This window comes from Bos grunniens, chromosome 16, assembly GCF_055505025.1.
Source record: "Bos grunniens cultivar Pamir isolate PY7600 chromosome 16, Bosgru_T2T1.0, whole genome shotgun sequence".
Lineage (NCBI taxonomy): Eukaryota > Metazoa > Chordata > Mammalia > Artiodactyla > Bovidae > Bos > Bos grunniens.
In genome coordinates this window covers 53,697,212-53,721,389 of record NC_141180.1, presented here as the reverse complement: position 1 = coordinate 53,721,389, position 24,178 = coordinate 53,697,212, and the positions used below count along the sequence as shown (strand labels likewise).

The window sequence follows — 24,178 nt, the reverse complement described above, 5'->3', positions numbered from 1 at the left end:
GAGACTGTCCCGGACTTGCCTGTGGGTGTCCAGGAGCCTCCAGTGAAGGCGTGGGTCAGAGGTGGCCCGCTGCAGGGTTGGGGGCATGGATTGTAGCAGTATATGCATGGGATCTTTTGAGGGAGGTCACCATTCATTACCTCCACCATAGTTTGGCCCCAGGTAAATAGCAGAGAGGGAATAGCTCCACCCATCAACAGAAAATTGGATTAAAGATTTACTGAGCATGGCCCTGCCCATCAGAACAAGACCCAGGATCCCCCTCAGTCAGTATCTCCCATCAGGAAGCTTCCTTAAGCCTCTTGTCCTTCTCCATCAGAGGGCAGACAGACTGAAAACCACAATCACAAAAACTAACCAATCTGATCACATGGACCACAGCCTTGTCTAACTCAATGAAACTATGAGCTATGCCATGTAGGGCCACCCAAGACGGACGGGTCATGGTGGAGAGTTCTGACAAAACGTGGTCCACTGGAGAAGGGAATGGCAGACCACTTCAGTATTCCTGCCTTGAGAACCACATGAACAGGCAAAAAGATAGGACACTGAAAGAAGTCCCCAGGTCGGTAGGTGCCAAATATGCTACTAGAGATCAGTGGAGAAATAACTCCGGAGAGAATGAAGAGACGGAGCCAAAGCAAAAACAACACCCAGTTGTGGATGTAACTGGTGATGGAAGCAAGGTTCAATGCTGTAAAGAGCAATATTGCATAGGAACCTGGAATGTTAGGTCCATGAATCAAGGCAAATTGGAAGTGGTCAAACAGGAGATGGCAAGAGTGAACGTCAACATTCTAGGAATCAGCAAACTAAAATGGACTGGAATGGGTGAATTTAACTCAGATGACCATTATATCTACTACTGTGGGCAAGAATCCCTTAGAAGAAATGGAGTAGCCATCACAGTCAACAAGAGTCCAAAATGCAGTACTTGGATGCAGTCTCAAAAATGACAGAATGATCTCTGTTCGTTTCGAAGGCACACCATTCAGTATCACAATAATCCAAGTCTATGCCCCGACCAGTGACGCTGAAGAAGCTGACATTGAACAGTTCTATGAAGACCTATAAGGCCTTCTAGAATTAACACCCAAAAAAGATGTCCTTTTCATTATAGGGGACTGGAATGCAAAAGTAGGAAGTCAAGAAACACCTGGCTGCTGCTAAGTCACTTCAGTGGTGTCCGACTCTGTGCGACCCCATAGGCAGCAGCCCACCAGGCTCCCCCGTCCCTGGGATTCTCCAGGCAAGAACACTGGAATGGGTTGCCATTTCCTTCTCCAATGCAGGAAAGTGAAAAGTGAAAGTGAAGTTGCTCAGTTGTGTCCGACTCTTCGCAACCCCACGGACTGCAGCCTACTAGGCTCCTCCACCCATGGGAATTTTCCAGGCAAGAGTACTAGAGTGGGGTGCCATTGCCTTCTCCAAGAAACACCTGGAATAACAGTAACAGGCAAATTTCTCCTTGGAGTATAGAATGAAGCAGGGCAAAGGCTTAATAGAGTTCTGCCAAGAGAATGCACTGCTCATAGCAAACACCCTCTTCCAACATTTGTGCTTACCATGTACTATTTAAATACACAGTTTGTTTTCCCCCTGATGCTGTAACTTAAGGGCTGGGATGATCTTTTATTTCTCTGTTGCCCAAGCCTAGCAGGGTCAGTGCTTGGCTTGAAGTGCTTGATGAATGGAGACCAATAGAGGTTATTAAAACTTCAGAAGCTTTTCATTGAAAACAGAGGCAAAGTTCAAGATAGAGGGCATATGGATAACCTTTGAATGTGGTATACTGAACACAGTGGACATTTATTGAGAATTCTATTATTCACTAGCCCTGAACTAAGGTTTTTAATTAATTATCTTATTCTATTCTCAACATGGCTGTGATGTAGGAAAGAAAAAAAGTTGAAAATGTTAGCTGGGTCTGACTCTTTGCAACCTCATGGACTGTAGCCCACCAGGCTCCTCTGTCCATGAAATTCTCCAGGCAAGAATACTGGAGTAGGTTGGCATTCCCTTCTCCAGGAGATCTTCCCGACCAAGGGATCGAACCTGGTCTCCTGCATTGCAGGCAGACTCTTTACCATCTGAGCCACCAGGGAAGCAGTTAGCATTATTAGTATCTTCATTTTATAGATGAGAAGACTGAGCCTCAGAGAGATTAAGTAACTGGCACAAGGTCACACTTGGAGACAGGATGTGAGATTGAGACAGTGACTGGAGAACCCAGACTCTACCGAGCTTCACGGGGCTTATCTAATGAGCCTAGTCCTGCAGCGGGAGCATGAAGGAACACATGTTCCCATGTGTTATCAAATGTGTGTTCATTCCACTGCCTGGTGGACCCCTTCCTGTGTGCCAGCAGTTTGGGCTATATTTCTGGGAGGGGGTTTGACTTTTGACAATCAAAAATTCTTTTTTATTTTTTTCTAAGAGGTCAGCTTTGGATTGAACATTACAAAATAGAAATATTACACCAGAGATTTAATCAAAAGACCAAACCCTATGTCATCTTCAGACTCCTCAGTCTTCTTTCTCTGCTCCCACTTTGTCCTCTGTAGGGGCAGAACCTCCTGTTGGGGCAGGGCCACCAGCCCTGTGTTGTAGATAAGAGTCTAGATGTTGACATTGGCCAGGGCCTTTGCAAACAAACCTGGCCAGAAAGGCTTGACATTCACATTGGCTGCTGCTAATGAGGGTGTTGACCATACTCTACGTGAGTGGCACCTCATCCTTGCACAGGATGAGGGTTGGGTAGATGCAGGTGAGCTCAGAGGTGGAGACCGTGGAGGGGCGAGTGCCAAGTGGACGACTGCCAGGTGCATTGAGCACCAGAAACGAGGGCCTCACTCTAACACTGCCTTAGCTTCCTTGGTAGGACTGAGCATTTTCACAGAAGCTGAGCAAAGAACCCAACTAAATTCTTATATGAAACACTGGTTTAAATCCTAAGTAAAAATGAACTTACTTATTCATTCTAGGGGCTTCCCTAGTGGCTCAGATGGTAAAGAACCTACCTGAAGTGCCAGAGACCTGGGTTTGATCCCTGGGTTGGAAAGATCCCCTGGAGGAGGGCATGGCAACCCACTCCAGTATTCGAGAATCCCATAGACAGAGGAGCCTGGTGGGTCGCCAAGAGTCGGACACAACTGATTGACTAAGCACATTCATTCTATGGGTACTTGGCTAGGCACTACATTAGGCAGAGAAGACGCAAAGACAAAATATCCGAAGTTAAGGAGCTGATGCCCTAGTGCTGGGATATGCAAATGAATCAGAATTCAGTAATAGAGGCATCTGCAGCAACAGGGATAGATCTAGAAACTATCATACTTACGTAAGTCTGAGAAAGACCAGCATCATATGATATCACTTATATGTGAAAGCTAATAAAAAAATACAAATGAACTTTATTACAAAACAGAAACAAACTCACAGATGTCAAAATCAAACCTATGGTTACCAAAGGGGAAATGTAGGAGGAAATAATAAATTAGATTGGGATTAATACATACACACTATTACACATTATAAAATAGGGGCTTCCCAGATGGAACAGTGGTAAAGAATCTGCCTGCCAAAGCAGGAGACACAAGAGATTTGGGTTCAATCCCTGTGACAGGAAGATTCCCTGGAGTAGGAAATGGCAACCCACTCCAGTATTCTCACTTGGAAAATTCTATGGACAGAGAGGAGCCTGGTGGGCTACAGTCCATGGGGCCACAAAGACTCGGACATGACTGAGCACACACATAAACATATGTACAATAGGTTGCTAACAAGGACCTACTGTATAGCACAGGGAACTTTATTCAGTATTCTGTAATAATCTATACAGGAAAAGAATCTGAAAGAGAATGAGTATATATATATCCATATCCATATATACATGACTGATTCACCTTGCTATACACACCTGAAACTAACAAAATTGTGAATCAACTATACTCCAATCAAAGTTGAAAAAAGAAAAGAATTCAGTAATAAAGAACTCAATGCCTTAACTAGGAGAGTCATGGGACTTCTGTGGTGGTGCTGTGGCTAAGACTCTGTGCTCCCAATGCAGGGGGCACGAGTTCAGTCCCTGGTTGGGGAACCTGATCCTGCACACCATAACTAATGATCTCGAACGCCACATGGAAGATCAAAGATCCCAAATGCTGCAATGAAGATGAGAGGGCCCCGTGCCACAGTGAAGTCCGGGCACAGCCAAATCCATAAATAAATAAAAATAAATATTAAAAAAAAAATAGGACAGTCACGATGTGGCTGGTGTGCACAACAGTATCAGGTGTCTAAACTCTGCCAGACCATCCCTGCAGGCTATTGTTTTCATCCATATTGGCCTGGGGAGGCAAATATCATCCCTTGTAAATTCCCATGAAGACAGGGAGGTTCCAAGAGATTAGCCTGAGGTCAGCACTGTGAGCTGTCCAAGCCAGGGCTGTTGCTGCTGTTCCACTCGCCAGCTGACTTGGAAGATCTGTTTGGATAAGGAAAAAAAAAAAAAAGTGTTTTCTTAGGGAAACCTTCCAGAAGCCTTAGTCATTTGGAATGAAGCAAGGATAGTTTGATCCTTGGGCTGGGAAGGTCCTAAAAAAATTGTACCCGCAAAAACCCAAAAGCACAAAAACCCTGAGACCCTCTTCGTGTATCTGATTCTGAAACAGGATAAGGACAGGGGTAGCACCTGCAAGGGGGGTCTCAGAGTGGAGGAGAAGGGGCAACTGAGGCCTAAAGACATCAAAGTAAGAGATCCCCACTGGGCTGTGGGTGAGGTCTGCAGTGGGGATTAGCAGAAAGGGGTGTGGTGACAACCCAAAGAGTGGGGAAAGGAGTAAGATTTGACAACAGAGGGACATGCAGCTACTTTTTGGTTGGAAAATGAATGACATGTTAGATGAAGAAGAAGAATGCGGAGCGTCATCTGAAACTGGAGTTTTGTTTTTGTTAAATTTAATCCAGATTGGCATATGGCTCCTGAGGCCAATAACTGGACCCAGCAAGAGGGAAGCTTTCAGATGTGGACAAAGAATGTATCCCTGCCGCTCAGAAGGTGACTGCTGTAACAAGTGTGTGTGAATTGGCACACACAGATCAAAAAGAGTGGGTTTGAGGGGGTTCTTTGTAATGGACCCCTTCTGTGATCCAGGGCACACACCTAGAACTTTCTTTGAAAAGCAGAACCCGAAGAAACCCAAGCAGCATTTGTAGAATTAAGAGTGGATTCCGTGTTACTAGGCACACATTCCTGTATTTGCAATCCTCAGCAAAGGCACAGAATAGTTGCATTGAGGAATGGAGCTGCGCTCGATGTTGGGTTCTAAATCCTCATAGGTCAGCAAGTTGCTAATCCAAGGAGGGCCACTAATATCCCTTCCCTGTGAGGTTATGATCCAGGACTGCAGGAACAGACCCTCAGAACAAGAGTAACCCTTTATTATTCAAAAAAAAGGCCGGGGTTGGGGGGTGCATTCATTGGTTTGGTTGTGGTTTAAGCCTCAAATTTCCCTTCCAATTAGTAGTTGAGTTTTTTTTTTTGGAAGTTTGTGGGGGTTAGGTTGGGGTTCCAACCCCCCCGAATGGCAGTCTGATCTAAGCCATAAGCCATAATAATCACACAGCTTTTTTTCATCACAATTTTGCAAGCAAATTTTATTTTTAAAATTTTTATTGGAGTATAGTTGACTTAGTAAACACACATCATGACAGTTGGTTTCCCCTCCAGGCTGGGCCTTAAACGTGTGAGAAAGTAATTCTTTTCTGTTGTAGCCTTGAGTGAAAGTACTTTCATGTCACTTTTCCTTGCTTTTTGGTTTAGCGTTGACCAAAAAAGTGCTAGCCTAGCAAGCCGGGCTTCTAAACCCTGTGTGTCCCATTGTTTGGCACAGACCCCATCCTCTAAGTGCTCCCTGGCTGGTGTGGCTGCTTTCTCTCCACAGATGCATAAATAAGCCTGGTAGCTCACCCACTATGCCCCCACTCTGAGGACTTTTAGAATTGAAAACAATTGCAGTTTCCAGTTGAAATTCTGCCATCCCTAAATTTCATGAAAGCAATCTTTTCATCTCCTGCTACCTTCTCAAAAACAGGTAAGTGAAAGCATGAGAATTCACCAAAAATCAAGTCTGAATGACAGCGTCGTCAAATTTCTGAAAATTTCTTTCTTTCCTTTCTGAGTACCTGACTCCCTCTGGGGCCTGAGTCCCTGGGGCCATCAAACTAGCTGGATCTTAAAGTAGTTTGACCAGAGCTGTTTGTTTCCATCAGAAGGAGGGGCTTGACCAGAGGAAAAGACAGATTTTGAAAATCTCCATAGTCCTTTGGGAACTGAGTTGGCATTTAGCTGACTGATCTAGAGTCTCTTCCTCTGTAGAGTCAGGAGATTTCTCCAAGTACATGTGGGATTCTGCCACCCCTGAGCTCACAGGCCAGGCTCCCTGGGAAGTAGTGGGGGCACCACCCCAAGTGCGCTCTGATGGTCTCACTCATCTGTTTGATAGCTTTGTTATTTCCTTTCTTAAAGGATCAGAGACAAGAGTAATCATGTATTAGGATAGTTCAGTTCAGTCGCTCAGTTGTGTCCAACTCTTTGCGACCCCATGGACTGCAGCACACCAGGCTTCCCTGTCCATCACCAACTCCTGGAGCCTGCTCAAACTCATGTCCATTGAGTCGGTGATGCCCTCCAACCATCTCATCCTCTGTGGTCCCCTTCACCTCCTGCCTTTAATCTTTCCCAGCATCAGGGTCTTTTCCAGTGAGTCTGTTCTTCACATCAGGTGGCCAAAGTATTGGAGCTCCAGCTTCAGCATCAATCCTTTCAATGAATATTCAGGACTGATTTCCTTTAGGATGGACTGGTTGGATCTCCTTGCAGTCCAAGGGACTCTCAAGAGTCTTCTTCAACACCACAGTTCAAAAGCATCCATTCTTTAGTGCTCAGCTTTCTTTATGGTTCAACTCTCACACCCATACAAGATACTGGAAAAATCATAGCGTTGACTAGACAGACCTTTGTCGGATTAGGATAGTCACTGTCTTATTTCCATTTAGCATCATTATCTCTTTTTAAATCACTTGATTACAGTCCCTAATCTTATTTGCATTTACAGGAGAAGGAAACTGAGAATCAAAGAAGTTAAGTAACTTGCTTCAGGTTGGGTTGGCCAGCTTGATCTCCCACAATCCGGATGTTATTGAGCTTACTCCCAGTCCAAGCCCTTGCCAGCACAGGTGGACACCTCCCTTCAGTTACTAACTTCTCTCTGAAGAATCTCTGTTTGTTCCCACTTGAAGCAAAGGTGTTGGGGTATAGTGCCATCCAGTTTGGAATCCTAGAGTTTCTGAATGTTCCACCACAGAGGGCTGAAACCCACCCATGCCCCAATCCCCTCCCCAAATTCCAGGGAGAAACAGCTAACAATATCACCAGCTGTCTCTGCTACCAACTCAGGCCCATGGTTGCCCTTCTAGGGGAAAAGTGACATTGCTCCAGACGCATTTGGATCTGGCCGGCCCGTAAAAGTTTGCTGAGAAAACTAACTATGTAAGCAAGCGTGTAGGAAGAACCTTAATCCTCTTCACAGAATTACATGGTAAGAAGCCAAACTGTTTCTAAGGATATAAGGGCCATAAGCATACATGCTCCCAGAGAATCCTAACTCGGGGGCTGACAGTACTGATGGGGCTCCTGCCACGTGCCAGGCACTGGACCAGTCTGTTCATGCACTATTAATCTTTATGTTGGTTGTTGCTGTGTTGATCAGTTGCTTAGTTGTATCCAACTCTTTGTGACCCCATGTACTGTAGCATGTCAGGCTTCCCTGTCCTTCACCATCTTCCAGAGCTTGCTCAAACTCATGTCCATTGAGTAGGTGATGCCATCCAACCATCTCATCTTCTGTCGTCCCCTTCTCCTCCTGCCCTCAATTTTTCCCAGCATCAGGGTCTTTTCCAATGAGTCAGCTCTTCACATCAGGTGGTCAAAGCTTGGAGCTTCAGCCTCAGCCTCAGTCCTTCCAATGAATACTCGGGACTGATTTCCTTTAGGATGGACTGGTTTGATTTATTTGCTGTTCAAAGGACTCTCAAGAGTCTTGTCCAACACCACAGTTCAAAAGCATCAGTTCTTTGGTGCTCAGCCTTCTTTATGGTCCAGCTCTCACATCCACATATGACTACTAGAAAATCCATAGCTTTGACTAGGTGAACCTTTGTTGGCAAAGTAATGTCTCTGCTTTTTAATATCCTGTCTAGATTGGTCATAGCTTTTCTTCCAAGGAGTAAGCGGCTTTTAATTTCATGGCTGCAGTCACTATCTGCAGTGATTTTGGAGCCCAAGAAAATAAAGTCTCTCACTGTTTACATTGTTTCCCCATTTATTTGCCATGAACTTATGGGATTGGATGCCATCATCTTAGTTTTTGAATGCTGAGTTTTAAGCCAACTTTTTCACTCTCCCCTTTCACCTTCATTAAGAGGCTCTTTAATTCTACTTCATTTTGTGCCATAAGGGTGGTGCTGCATATCTGCATATCTGAGGTTACTGATATTTCTCCTGGCATTCTTGATTCAAGCTTGTGCTTCATTCAGCCCAGCATTTTACATGATGTACTCTGCATAGAAGTTAAATAAGCAGGGTGACAATATACAGCCTTGACATACTCCTTTACCAATTTGGAACCAGTCTGTTTTTCCTTGTCTGGTTCTAACTGTTGCTTCTTGACTTGCATACTGGTTTCTCAGGAGGCAGGTAAGGTGGTCTGGTATTCCCATCTCTTGAAGAATTTTCCACAGTTTGTTGTGATCCACACAGTCAAAGGCTTTGGCATGGTCAATAAAGCAGAAGTAGATGTTTTTCTGGAATTCTCTTGCTTTTTCTATGCTCCAACAGATGTTGGCAATTTGATCTCTGGTTCCTCTGCCTTTTCTAAATCCAGTTTGTACATCCGGAAGTTCTTGGTTCACATATTGTTGAAGACTAGCTTGAAGGATTTTGAGCATTACTTTGCTAGTGTGTGAGATGAGTGCAATTGTGCGGTAGTTTGAGCATTCTTTGGCATTGCCTTTCTTTGGGACTGGAATGAATATTGACCTTTTCCAGTCTTGTGGCCACTGCTGAATTTTCCAAATTTGCTGGCATATTGAGTGCAGTACTTTAACAGCATCATCTTTTAAGATTTGAAATAGCTCAGCTGAAATTACATCACCTCCACTAGCTTTAGTGATATTTCCTAAGGCCCACTTGACATCGCAGTCCAGGATGTCTGCCTCTAGGTGAGTGATCACACCATCGTGGTTATCTGGGTCATTAAGATCTCTTTTGTATAGTTCTTCTGTGTATTCTTGCCACCGCTTCTTAATATTTTCTGCTTTACGCTGGCATCAGTCTCATTTCTCAGTCAAGAAATGAATGAATAGGAAAGAATAAGTAACTTGTCTAAAGCCACAGTCAGCCTGAATCCAGTGTCTAAATTGAAAGTCCATGACTTCTGGGACTTCCCTGATGGTTCAGTGGTTAAGGCCCAGAAAGTGGGAATTTGATCCCTGATCAAGGAAGTTCCCACATGCCAATCAGCATGGCCAAAAAATGAAAATTAAAAATCAAAGTTCATGACTTTTGCATTTGGACTTTACAGTGAACATTACTGGTGAATTCAGAGCCCTGTCCTAATTAGTGTAACATGTGAAGTTTTTTTTTTTTTTTTAAAGATATTATCAATTTCGACCCTCCCAGGAATTTGGGCAGCAGGCTCAGTGACAGGGTGCCATGAGGAAGGCGGGGAAGGCTTGGCCTGTAAACTGCTCAAGCTATTTCAACATGTCCTAGGTCACAGGGTACTTAAGCAAAAGTCAGAACAGGAGCCTGTGGCCTGGAGCTCACACATAACCACACATTTTTAAGAGCTTTCTCAGCAGTTATGATTTTCTAAATAATCAGTCCTACAAAGCCCAGATTAGATGCTCCAGCAAAAGCAGGCAAAACCTGGGCCTGATTTGCCAACAAGAAAGGAAGGTGGACAGCTGGGCGCTGTGAGCTCCTTAAAATGGTGACTCCTTTTCCTGACAGGAGGACAATTGTCAGCTACTTAATAAGCCTCAGCTGTAAACCCTAGTTGCCAGGGCCCAGGACAGAGCACGGGCCTGTGAGGGGGAAATCTGGAAAGGGATCTTGACTGGGTCACCAATGTTCTGTGGCTTTTGGAGGAAAGTCACAGCAGTGAGGAAGAAAACAGGACCTTCATGTGCCTGGAGTCAGTTCACTAACCTCTCAGAGCTGGTTTCTTTATCTTTCTATCTACCTCTTGGGCTGTTGGGCTGGATTGTGGAGATTAAATATGTAAGGCACTGTCACTAGGAATGATGACTACTGGAACATCAAGGTGCTGGAATGGGCCACCTGGAACAGTGCCAGAAACCAAAAAAGTTCCAACCCAGAGCAATTAAGAACCGCTGCCTAAACTATGGTCTGATATCTGGGCTTTTTCAGGAATTAAAAAAAATATATTTATTTTTATTTATTTGGCCGTGCTGGGTCTTAGTTGCAGCACATGGAATCTTTTAGTTGGGGTACGTAGGATCTAGTTCTCTGACCAGGGATGGAACCTGGGCCCCCTGAATGGGGAGCGTGGAGTCTTAGCCACTCAATCACCAGGGAGGTCCCGAGAATTTTTAGAAAAATATTTTTTATTTGTTTATCTTTTGGTTGCACCGGGTCCTTGTTGCTATGGGCAGGCTTTCTCTAGTTGTGGCGAGCAGGGGCCACTCACAGTTGTAGTGTGTGGGTTTCTCACTGCGGCGGCTTCTCTTGTTGCGGAGCACGGGCTCTAGGGTGTGCTGGCTTCAGTACTTGGGGCACGTGGGCTCAGTAGGCATGGCTTCCAAGCTCCAGAGCACAGCCTCAGTAGTCGTGGCACACAGGCTAAGTTGCTCCGTGGCATCTCCGTGGGATCTTCCCGGACCAGGGATTGAACTTGTGCCCTGCATTGGCAGGTGGATTCCTATCCACTGTACCACCAGGGAAGTCCTAGGATTTTTTTTTTTAATTGTGGTAAAATACACATAACAAAATTTACCCATATTAATCAGTCTTTTTTTTTGATAGGTAAGAGGTGGATTTACTTAGAGAGACATACACTCCACAGAGTGTGAGCCATCTCAGAAGGCGAGAGGCCCCCAAATTAACCATCCTTAAATATTATTAAGTACATTCACATCACTGTGAGCCTCTTAATGAGGGTGAAAGAAGAGAGTGGAAAGAGTGGCTTAAAATTCAGTATTATAAAACCTAAGATCATGACATCCAGCCCCATTACTTCATGGCAAATAGAAAGAGAAAAGGTGGAAGCTGTACAGACTTCCTCTTCTTGGTCTCTAAAATCACCACGATGGTGACTGCAGCCATGAAATTAGAAGATGATCGCTTCTTGGAACAAAAGGTATGACAAACCTAAACAGGACTTTGCAGATGAAGGCCCGTGTAGTCAAGGCTACGGTCTTTTCAGTAGTCATGTATCGATGTGAAAGCTGGACCATAAAGAAGGCAGAGTGCTGAAAAACTGATGCTTTTGAACTGTGGTGTTGGAGACTCTTGAGAGTCCCTTGGACAGCAAGGCGATCAAATCAGCTAATCCTAAAGGAAATCAACCCTGAATATTCATTGGAAGGACTGATGCTGAAGCTGAAGCTCCAATATTTTGGCCACCTGATGCGAACAGCCCACTCATTGGGAAAGACTCTGATGCTGGGAAAGATTGAAGGCACAAGGAGAAGAGGGTGACAGATTAGATGGTTGGATGGCATCACGGATTCAGTGGACATGAACTTGGGCAAACTCTGAGAGATGGTAAGGAATAGGGAGACCTGGCAAGGTGCGGTCTATGAGGTCAGAAAGAGTCAGACGTGACTTGAAGACTGAAGAAAAACAACAACATTCACAACGCTGTATAACCAGTCTCCACAACTGTTTCACCTTACAAAACTGAAAGTCTGTACCCACAGAACAAGTCTCCCTCCCTCAGCCACTAGCATCTGTCATTCTACTTTCTGTCTCTGAGTTTGACTTGAGTGGTTTGTTTTTTTTTCCAGCAAAACCTTTCACTGTGCATGTCAATCCACACGACAAGCACTCCATGGCAGGCCTGTTTCACAGTAGAGTAACAAAGACAGGTATTCATTAGAGGGGGAGCCACACCCACCCCAGCCTCAGGTCGAGGCAGCTCTCCATACACTGACTCACTCCCCTTTGCTGGAGAGACTTGCCCCCAGGAAGGGGCATCTCAGCTCCAGGGCTGCAGTTGGGCAAGCACAGTCGTATCTCCATCATTAGCCAGAACATCACAGTTGAGGTGGCATCCTGGTGATTCAGGTATCTCCACACTTAGTGTGGCTCATGGGGAGATGATTTGGTTTCAAATGACCTGATTTGCATAAATACTTGCAAATGGGCACATGGAATTGGGTTTTCAAAGCTCTGCTTCTGGTGAGTGTGTGCACTTGTGGACGGTCAGGTTGGATTGGGGGGGAGGTGGGTAGGGAAGGAGGCAGGGCCTCTCCCCACAGGGCCCTTGCCCCACCACCCACACAACTCAAATACATACATACGCACACAGACACACACACAGGATCTCCAGGCTTCTGCTGCCTCTCCTGTGCCTGTGTCGCAGCCACATAGCAGGCTTCTTTCTGTTGCCTGGGCACCTGGGCCCATTCTCCTGGGGCCTCCATGGACACCCCCCCCCCGCTATCTGAAACACCTGGCCACATTCCTGCATGGCCAATGTCCTTTCAACACTCAGGTCCCACCACAGATGCCATTTCTCTAAAGAAGCCTTTCCTTACCAACAGCCTGCTTTGCGTTTCACCAAAAACTGATCCAGAGACAAGAATCTGGTGCAAGCCACTTCTTTGGAACGTGGTGCCAGGAACACAATGAGGCAATGGAGAAGTGAGTCAGAAAAGTCTCGCCGCGGTGCCTCCTGAGACTGGACGGGTTGCACCTGAGAACAGTCCCCCAGTGGTCATGGGGTGTCTGCCTTAGAGTAAGCCATGAAGCCCTCGACTTCTGCATCTGCACTCACAATAAAAGATTCTTTAAAAAGTCCCTCTGAGGGAGGAGGAGGCTGAGGGGTATGTTCACCAACTCCTGACCCTCTTTGCTTGATGGTTTCTCTTGGGGCCACTTCTAGGCTGCTGAGGGTGGAGACAGAGGAAGCCCTTGAGAAACCCAGGGAGGGTTTCTGCAAAAGAGGGACTGGGACCTCCAAGGAGGGTGGAGAAGACAGGAGGGGCAGTGATGGGTCTGCCGTGTCCCCTCCACCCCAGGGATGGTGCGTCCCCTCCCGTCACACCATTGCTCACCTGCATCCCACGGGGACAGCTGCTGCCACGCTGAAGAAGCTATGCCTCAGAGCCCCTCGCTGGCACAAGGCCCTATAAGCCCTGGGAAGAGCCCTAGCCTTGTGTTGGGGTTGAATTTTGTCCCCCACAGAAGACATGCTGAAGGCTGCCTATTTCAGAACAGGATCTTATGGGATGTAGGGTCACTGGACGTGATTAGTTAAAATGAGTTGATGCTGGTGGAGGTGGGGTGGGTATGCACAATTAAAAAGGGAGTTTGGGCTTTCCTGTACACCCTACTATGTATAAAATAGATAGCCAACAAGGACCTACTGTATAGTTCAGGGAAATGTGCTCAATATTCTATAATACCCTAAATGGGAAAAGAATTTGAAAAAGAATAGATACATGCATATGTATAACAGAATCACTTTGCTGTACAATTGAAACTAACACAACATTAATTAACTATACTCCAATATAAAATTAAAAACAAAAGGCAAAGTCATGCTCCTAATCCAACAAGACTTAGAGGAAGATGTCAGTGCAGGAACAACGCCATGGGAAGGTGGAGGATGGAGTGGTGTGTCATCTACAAGCCAAGGATGGGCCACGGAGGGCTAGAACAGACCTGCCCTCAGAGTCCTCAGAAGGAACCAACCCTACCTTGGATTTCTAGCCTCCAGAACTGAGATAATTATTGTTGAAGCCTCCAGTTTGTGATACTTCATCATGACAGCCCTGGAAAATTAACAGCTCATGTATTCTTTTTCTAAAAGATGGCCCTCAGATAAGCTTCCGCCTCCACAAAACTGGGATCTGGGGCTTCCCTGGTGGCCCAGTAGTTAAGAATCTGCCTTGCAATGCAAGGGACACCGGGTCGATCCCTGGTCCCGGAAGATCCCACATGCCGAGGACCAACCAAGCCCGGGAGCCACAACGACTGAACCCATGTGCCTCAACTCCTCAACTCCAGACATCCTAGAAGCCATGCTCTGCAACAAGAGAAGCCGCTGCATTGAGAAGCCCGTGGACCACAGCAAAGAGTAGCCCCCTCACCATAACTAGACAAAGCCCTCGTTCAGCAATGGAGACCCACCACAGCCCGTAAATAAATATATCTTTAAAAAAAAATCCAGAACAATCCACAATTGGGATCTGCCCCTGCCCATTCCCAACTTATTTCCTTCCAGGTATGCATTGCTACCACAGGTGTCCCATCCAGATATGTACTTGCTTCAGTTATGAACCATCACGTGGGCTCTGGGAGAGAAAGGGCCGTATTTGCCACCACGTCCCCAACTCTCTAACAGAGCCTGGCAGGGCTCACTAAACTTTCCTTGAACAATAAGTATGTAAATTGACTGGTTGGACCTATTCTCTCTTATTTTTAACTGGCTTTCAAGGACATTTGGGATACATGGAGCATGGCACTGTTACCGAACCAAATTCAGGACCACTCACCCAAAAAAGCCGATTTACGGACACCAGGCTGTGGGGAAGGAAAAGTGCAGCATTTATTGCAGGTGGCAAGCAAGAAGTCCAGGTGGCGAGTGCTCAAAGGGAATGAACTCCTCGAAGGCTTTCAGGGAAAGGTTTTTTTTTTTTAAGAGAAAGGTTTATAAAGAGGGTGAGGGAGGGGAGTTGTGGGATGTGTGGTCAGTTTGTGGATATTCTTCTGATTCTGGATGACTTTTTATAACTCTCTGTAATTTTTTTTACAAATTCCTTTAGCAACAAAAAGATATATGAACAAAGCTATCCACAGGTGTATTAAATGGCTCTCCCATACCTAAATTGGTCATTCTATCTAGGCTCCTCACAAACAACCTTTTTTTGTGCCAACCCGCAGGCACTATTTAAGACTACTTAAGTCCTCTCTCCTTTCCTAAGTCACCATTTTTTGCCTTGTGACTAAACTTGGCGTTATTTAAACCCTAGACCTTTGAACTTTCTATAATTGTGCTTTGTTTCCCTAAAGAAAGGGATTTTCTTTATGGATAAGACTTGGCCGACTCTGCCTCTAGCCGTGGGTGATTTCCTTCATCTGCAAACTGAGGATAATAGACACACCATCCTCCCAGGGCTACAGGGAGAAGTGAAAGAGCTAAAATCTGGGAAGGCAGCCAGCTCACTGCCCCTCAGCCTCAAGGTAATGACCCTTGAGGCCACAGGAATCCAGGTGTGACAGCTCTGCACTTCTCCTTCCCTGCAGAGGTTAGGGGTCATTGATGCCACAGATGGAGCTTGAGACAGCCGCAATGCAGTCGTGCCCTACCCTGGAGAGTGAGGAGGACAGAGACAAGACCAGACCACCAGCCTGGCCTGTTAGGAGGCTAGAAAGTATCTGAGGAGCCGCACATCCAGCAGGAAGAGGCTGCCCAGGGGTACTATGTTGTGTGTAGGTCTAATGAAGATGTAGGTAGAAAGTGAAGGCACAATGGCCCAGTGGGGAGTAAATGCCTTCGACTGATGGAAGTTTAGGTTCCGAGGCCTCATGGGGAAGAATAAGGAGCTCCTGACGAATGGCAGAGTGGTCCAGCACCCTTAACCCCAAAGGCTGCCTGCCTCTCTCTTGCTTCCTGTTCCCACTCATCTACGTAAAACAACCATTGACCCACAGACCCACAAACTTGGCTCTGCCCCTTCCCTCCTTTTTCTTAGCAGCACTTACCTCTCGTTCTATTTGATGTGCCTGTGCATAAGCATACATGTACTTGGTACTCTACACATGGACATCACCAGATGATCAACACCAAAATCAGACTGAGTATATTCTTTGCAGCCAAAGATGGAGAAGCTCTATACAGTCAGCAAAATCAAGACCAGGAGCTGACTGTGGCTCAGATCACGAACTCCTATTGTAAAATTCAGACTTAAATTGAAAAAGTACAGAAAATCACTAGGCCATTCAGGTATGACCTAAATAAAATCCCTTATGATTATATAGTGAAAGTAACAAATAGAGTCAAGGGATTAGATCTGATAGATAGCGTACCTGAAGAATTATGAACAGAAGTTCATAATACTATACAGGAGGTGGTGATCAAAACCATCCCCAAGGAAAAGAAATGCAAAAAGGCAAAATGGTTGCTTGAGGAGGCCATAGCTGAGAAAAGAAAAGAAGGGTAAGGCAAAGGAGCAAAGGAAAGATAAACCATTTCAATGCAGAGTTCCAAAGAATAGCAAGGAGAGATAAGAAAGCCTTCCTCTGTGATCAATGCAAAGAAAGATGAAAACAATAGAATGGGAGAGACTAGAGATCTCTTCAAGAAAATTAAGGATACCAAGGGAACATTTCATGCAAAGATGGGCATAATAAAGGACAGAAACAGTATGGACCTAACAGAAGCAGAAGATATTAAGAAGAGGTGGCAAGAATACACAAAAGAACTATACAAAAATGATCTTTATGACCCAGATAACCACGATGGTGTGGTCACTCACCTAGAGCTGGACATCCTGGAGTGCGAAGTCAAGTGCGCTTAGGAAGCATCACTATGAGCAAAGCTAGTGGAGGTGATGGAATTCCAGTTGAGCTATTTCAAATCCTAAAAGATGATGCTGTGAAAGTGCTGCACTCAACATGCCAGCAAATTTGGAAAACTCAGCAGTGGCCACAGGACTGGAAAAGGTCAGTTTTCATTCCAATCCCAAAGAAAGGCAATGCCAAAGAATGCTCAAACTACTGCACAACTGCACTCATTTCACACACTAGCAAAGTAATGCTCAAAATCCTTCAAGCTAGTCTTCAACAGTATGTGACCAAGAACTTCCAGATGTTCAAGCTGGATTTAGAAAAGGCAGAGGAACCAGAGATCAAATTGCCAACATCTGTTGGTTGGATCATAGAAAAAGCAAGAGAATTCCATAAAACATCTACTTCTCTTCATTGACTATGCTATAAAGCCTTTGACTGTGTGGGTGGATCACAACAAACTGTGGAAAATTCTTAAAGAGATGGAAATACCAGATCACTTAACCTGCCTCCTGAGAAACATCTATCCAGGTCAAGAAGCAACAGTTAGAATTGGACATAGAACAAAGGACTGGTTCCAAATTGGGAAAGGAGTATGTCAAGGCTGTATATTGTCACCCTGCTTGTTTAACTTCTATGCAGGGTACATCATGCGAAATGCCAGGGTGGATGAACCACAAGCCAGAATCAAGATTGCTGGGAGAAATACCAATAACCTCAGATATGCAGATGGCACCACCCTTATGGCACTAAGTGAAGAGGAGTTAAAGAGCCTCTTGATGAAGGTGAAAGAGAAGAGTGAAAAAGTTGGCTTAAACTCAACATTCAAAAAACTAAGAGCATGGCATGCCGTCCCGTCACTTCATGGTGAACAGATGGGAAACAAGAGTGACAGATTTCATTTTCTTGGGGCCCAAAATCACTGTGGACAGTGACTGCGGCTATGAAATTAAAAGACGCTTGCTTCTTGGAAGATAAGCTATGACCGATAGCATATTAAAAAGCAGAGACATTACTTTACCAACAAAGGTCCATATAGTCAAAGCTACTGTTTTTCCAGTAGTCATCTAGGGATGTGAGTTTTTTCCAGTAGTCATCTATGGATGTGAGACTATACAGAAGGCTGAGCACTGAAGAATTGATGCTTTTGAACTGTGGTGTTGGAGAAGACTCTTGAGAGTCCCTTGGACTGCGAGGAGATCAAACCAGTCCATCCTAAAGGAAATCAGTCCTGAATATTCATTGGAAGGACTAATGTTGAAGCTGAAACTCCAATACTTTGGCCACCTGATGTAAAGAGCTGACTCATTGCAAAAGACCCTGCTGCTGGGAAAGATTGAAGGCAGGAGGAGAAGGGGTCGACGGAGGATGGGATGGTTGGATGACATCACTGACTCAACGGACATGAGTCTGAGCAAGCTCCGGGAGATGGTGATGGACAGGGAAGCCTGGGGTACTGCAGTCCAAGGGATCGCAGAGTCAGACACGACTGAGTGACTGAACAACACCTGGACTTATCAACTGCCTTTTTACCTCCCCACACCTCTCAGAGGAATGACTTGGGTTTTGCTCCAGGTTGAGCTGTACTGTTCACAACTAGCAGCAAACCTGCTCTCGGTCGTCAGTCAAGAAATATTTGTTGAACAAATTAATGAAATCTCTCCTCCCACTTACGTGACTGCCTTTCAGTTTCTGATTTCAAGTTACGAGTGGACTATGGACTGCAAACTACTATAGCTACTGTGCCCTGATGCCAATGAAAATTCAATCATTAGATTCACCTTAAATGAACTTGAGTTTCATCTAGCAACAGAAACTGTTACGGGTTCCCGAATGCGAACAAATTTAGGATTCTTCAAGATTTGAGACCTCATGTAAATCTGAAAGTCTTCCCCCTTTTCCAGCTTTGCCACATGCTGAGCAGCAGGAAAGAGGGCTCCTAATCTGTCCCTCAGCTCCTTTGCTGCCAATCACGCTACTCCCTGCCCAGCACACCCTCTTGATCTGAAACGCCTCTCCTGCTCTCTTGCACTGTAAGAGAGGAACACGTGAACTTCCACTGGGGCAAATTTTGTCATGTGTCAGCTCACCCCACAGCTAGCTGCAAGGATTAGGCTAAAGGTGAAAGAAAGAAACAGGAGGTGGAAACTGTGGCACCAAAGCCATCCCTGGGTTGGTAACTCTCCAGACTTCACCTTGAGAAGGAGGGTGGCGAGCACGTCTGGATGGCACTTATTTGCTCACCAAGGCTGGCTTGTTTGCTTGGTCAAGGTCAGCAGAAAGCCAAGGTTGGCAGAACCCACTTTCGCTTTCTCTTTTGTTTTCAACATGACTGAGGCTTTACCTGGTCATGTGTTGATGTTGTTTAGTTGCTCAGTCATGTCTAACTTTTGTAACCTTATGGACTGTGGCCCGCCAGGCTCCTCTGTCCATAGGACTTTCCAAGCAATAATACTGGAGTGGGTTGCCATCTCCTTCTCGAGGGGATCTTCCTGACCCAGGGATTGAACCTGTGTCTCCTGCATTGGTAGGCGAGTTCTTTACCTCTGAACCACCAGGGAAGCATACAATATAGAAGCAGTCAATAATATTACAAAAATTTTGTATGGTGATAGATGCTGGCTAGACATTGTGGTGACTAATTCATAATGAATATAAATGTTAATGTACTATATTCTATACCTGAAACTAATATATTATTGTATGTCAACTATATTCCAAGTGAAAAAAAAAATCACCTAGGGAGATCCAAGTTGCAGCTCCCCAAGCCCCACCCAGGGACTCTGACTCAGTAGGACTGCAGTGAGGCCCAGGTTGCATTTTTTAAAAAACATTTATTGAAGTAAAGTTGACTCACAAAGTTGTGTTAATGTCTGTTGTATTACAAAGTGATTCAGTTATATATATTCTTTTTTGTATTCTTCTCCATTGTGGTCTGTCACAGGATACTGAATGTGGTTGCCTGTGCAATACAGTCGGACCTTGTTGGGTATCCATCCTACATATAATAGTTTGTATCTGCTGGTCCCAAACTTTCAGTCCTTCCCTCCCCTCCACCTTGGCAACCACAACTCTGTGCTCTACGTGTGTGAGCTGATTTCTGTTTCGTAGATATGTCCATCTATGTTGTATGTTGGATACCACATGTAAGTGACAGCATGTTTGTCTCTCTCTTTCTGACTTACTTCACTTAGTATGATAATTTCTAGGCCCATCTGTGTGGCTGCGAGTGGCATTTCATCCTTTCTGATCGCTGAGTACTATTCCACTGTGTACATGTACCACATCTTCTTTGTCCATTCATCTGTCAATGCACATTTAGGTTGCTTCCACGGCTGGGCCATTGTAAATAGGGTTGCTATGAACATTAGGGTGCACGTATCTTTTCAAATCACAGTTTTGTCTGGATATACGCCTAGGAGTGGGACTGCAAGATCATACGGCAACTCCATTGTTAGTTTCTTGAGGAACCTCCATTCTGTTTGCCATAGTGGTTGTACCCTTTATATTTCCAGCAACATAAGAGGGGTCCCCTTTCTTCACATTCTCTGCAGCATTTATTATTTGTAGATTTTTTTCTGATGTAGACTATTTTTAAAGAGAATTGTATTTTATTTGTTACCATATTGTTCCCGCTTTGTATTCTTTCTGGCCAAGATGCACCTGTGATCCTAACTCCCTGACCAGGGATCAAATCCTCCAATGCAAGCTGAAGTCTTAACCACTGGACGGCCAGGGCCCTGTAGATTTTTTAATGATGGCCACCGTGTCTGGTGTGAGGTGTTACATCATTGTAGTTTGATTTGCACCTAATAATTACCGACGAGCATCTTTTCATGTGCCTATTGGCCAGCTGTATGTCTTCTTTGGAGAAGTGTCTGTTTAGGTCTTCCGCCCATTTTTTGGTTAGATCGTTTGGGGGTTTTTTTGTTGTTGTTTTGAATTGTATGAGTTGCTTGTATATTTTGGAAATTAAGTTCCTTATCCGTGGCATCATTTGCAAATATTTTCTCCCAATCTGTAGGCTTTTATTTTAGTGGTTTCCTTTGCTGTGCAACAGCTTATAAGTTTGATAGGTCCCATTTGTTTATTTTTGCTTTTATTTGTATTGACTTGGGAGGCAGGCAGATAAGGTATTTTTTAAAAGCCTCAGTTGATTTTTCTGTCATCCAGAATTGAGAAACACCGACAGAGGATTCAAAGGCCTCTTGTAGCATGACAATTCAATAGTCTTGAGAAGGAGGCTGTAAGTAAACTGGAGGTAATGATCTGCAAGATAAAACTCAAATGGTAATGCTGCTAGATGACCTGAGATCCCTGGATGTGGAGAAATGACCATTGTTCTCCAGAATTCAATGGGATTTGAAAAGCACAATGCAAACAATGGTTTCCGATGATGCCTAAGGAGGGACTTGAGCATTGTCTAATGTCCCCAGACTTAAACATTTGTCCATTTTCTTACACCTTTCACTCCCAAGGCTGGAGAGTAAGATAGCTATTTCTCTGCCTACAGCCTGTTGTTGTTGTCACCCAGTCCTGTCCGACTCTTTGCGACCCCATGGACTGCAGCACGCCAGGCCTCCCTGTCCCTCACCATCTCCCAAAGTTTGCCCACGTTCATGTACATTGCGTCAATGATGCCACCCAGCCATCTCATCCTCTGATGCCCTCTTCTCCTTCTGCCCTCAATCTTTCCCAGCATCAGGGACTTTTCCAATGACTTTTCTGCCTCCAGCCTACCCATTTAAAAATCACTATTTAAAATACACACAGGCAGTATCTCCCTGGTGGTCCAGTGGTTAAGTCTACAAAGCTTCTACTGCAGGCAGTGTGGGACCAACTCCTGGTCCACAGGTTCCAGCTCTGATTGGGGAATTAAGATCCTGCATGGCACGTGGCACAGCCAAAAATAAATGTATGTATGCATTATATAAAACTAACACGTGGCATTTATGTATATATATGAATTAAATGATAGGTTGTCTCAGACTTCCGTCACAATTATTCAGGGTGGGGAGTAGCAAGGGAAAGAACAGATGAAAAGATTAAGCATGAGGTGATCACTGGTGAAGCTGGGTGATGAGGCACATGGGAATCATTCTATTTAGTTGAACCATGTGGCATTGGTAAATTTGATCCTTTTAACTTATAAAAATGACCATTTCATTTGGTATAACTTAATGATTTTTTTATACATGTATTTGAATATTTCCATGGTGAACAGTGAAATCACACACTCAGCTATATCCTCATTCCTCTCGTTTTTACCTTTGTGCTTACATTTTGCAGTTTAGAGCTTGACCAATAGTTAACTCCTGAAAAGGACCCTGCTGCTGCTGCTAAGTCACTTCAGTTGTGTTTGACTCTGTGCGACCCCATACACAGCAGCCCACCAGGCTCCCCTGTCTCTAGGATTCTCCAGGCAAGAACACTGGAGTGGGTTGCCATTTCCCTCTCCAATGCATGAAAGTGAAAAGTGAAAGTGAAGTCACTCAGTCGTGTCTGACTCCTAGCGACCCCATGGACTGCAGCCTACCAGGCTCCTCCATCCATGGGGTTTTCCAGGCCAGAGTACTGGAGTGGGGTGCCATTGCCTTCTCCAAAAAGGACCCTATACAGTCACTATACAGACAGAGTATCTGAAGAACTATGGATGGAGGTTCGTACCATTGTACAGGAGGTGGTGACTAAAACCATCCCCAAGAAAAAGAAATGCAAGAAGGCAAAGTGGTTGCCTGAGGAGGCCCTAAAAATAGCTGAGAAAAGAAGAGAAGAGAGGCAAAGGAGGAAGGGAAAGATATACCCATCTGAATGCAGAGTTCCAGAGAATAGCAAGAAGAGATCCTCTTAACTGAACAATGCAAAGAAACAGAGGAAAACAACAAACTGGGAAAGACTAGAGATCTCTTCAAGAAACTCAGAGATACCAAGGGTATATTTCACGCAAAGATCGGCACAATAAAGGACAGAAACAGCAAGGACCTAACAGAAGCAGAAGAGATTAAGAAAGGTGGCAAGAACACACAGAAGAACTGTACAAAAAAGTCCTTTAATGACCCAGATAACCATGATGGTGTGGTCACTCACCTAGAACCAAATATTCTTGAGTGAGAAGTCAAGTGAGCCTTAGGAAGCATCACTACGAACAAAGCTAGTGGAGGTGATGGAATTCCAGCTGAGCTAATTCAAATCTACAAGATGATGCTGTGAAAGTGCTGCACTCAATATGCCAGCAAATTTGGAAAACTCAACAGTGGCCACAGGACTGGAAAAGGTGTTTTCATTCCAGTCCCAAAGAAAGGCAATGCCAAAGAATGTCCAAATTACCGTATGACTGCACTCATTTCACATGCTAGCGAGATTATGCTCAAAACCCTTCAAGCTAGGTTTCAGCAGTATGTGAACTGAGAAGTTCCAGATGTCCAAGCTGGTTTTAGAAAAGGCAGAGGAACCAGAGATCAAATTGCCAACATCTGTTGGATCATAGAAAAAGCAAGGGAATTCCAAAAAACATCTACTTCTGTTTCACTGACTATGCTAAAGCCTTTAACTCTGTGGATCACAACAAACTATGGAAAATTCTTTAAAAGATGGGAATACCAGATCACCTTACCTGTCTCCTGAGAAACCTGTATGCAGGACAAAAAGCAACAGTTAAAACAAGACATAGAACAACCGACTGGTTCCAAATTGGGAAAGCAGTACGTCAAGGCTGTATATTGTCACTCTGCTTATTCAACTTCTATGCAGAGTCCATCATGCAAAATGCCAATGCTGGGCTGCATGAATCACAAGCTAGAATCAAGATTACTGCGAGAAATATCAACAACCTCAAATATGCAGATGATGCCACTTTAATGGCAGAAGGTGAAAAGGAACTAAAGAGCCTCTTGATGAAGGTGAAAGAGAAAAGTGAAAAAGCTGGCATAAAACTCAACATTCAGAAAACTAAGATCATGGCATCCAGTCCCATCACTTCATGGCAAATAGATGGGGAAAAAGTGGAACAGTGACAGGTTTCATTTTTTGGGGTTTCAAAGTCACTGCAGATTGTGACTAGAGCCATGAAATTGAAAGACGTTTGCTCCTTGGAAGAAAAGCTATGACCAACCTAGACAGCGTATTAAAAAGCAGAGCCATTACTTTGCCAACAAAGGTCCATATAGTCACAGCTATGGTTTTTCCAGTAGTCATGTATGGATGTGAGAATTGGATCATAAGGATGGTTGAGCACCAAAGAACTGATGCCTTTGAACTGTGATGGTGGAGAAGACGCTTGAAAGTCACTTGGACTGCAGAGATCAACCCAGTCAATCCTAAAGAAATTCTACCCTGAGTATTCATTGGAAGGACTGA

The 24,178-nt window shown here is 44.7% G+C and overlaps 1 pseudogene; it reads right to left on the bottom strand.

Annotated features, from left to right (window-relative positions):
* Nucleotides 1–2,474: 2,474 nt before the first annotated feature.
* LOC147356853 (uncharacterized) lies at nucleotides 2,475–21,449 on the bottom strand (annotated as a pseudogene).
* Nucleotides 21,450–24,178: the final 2,729 nt, after the last annotated feature.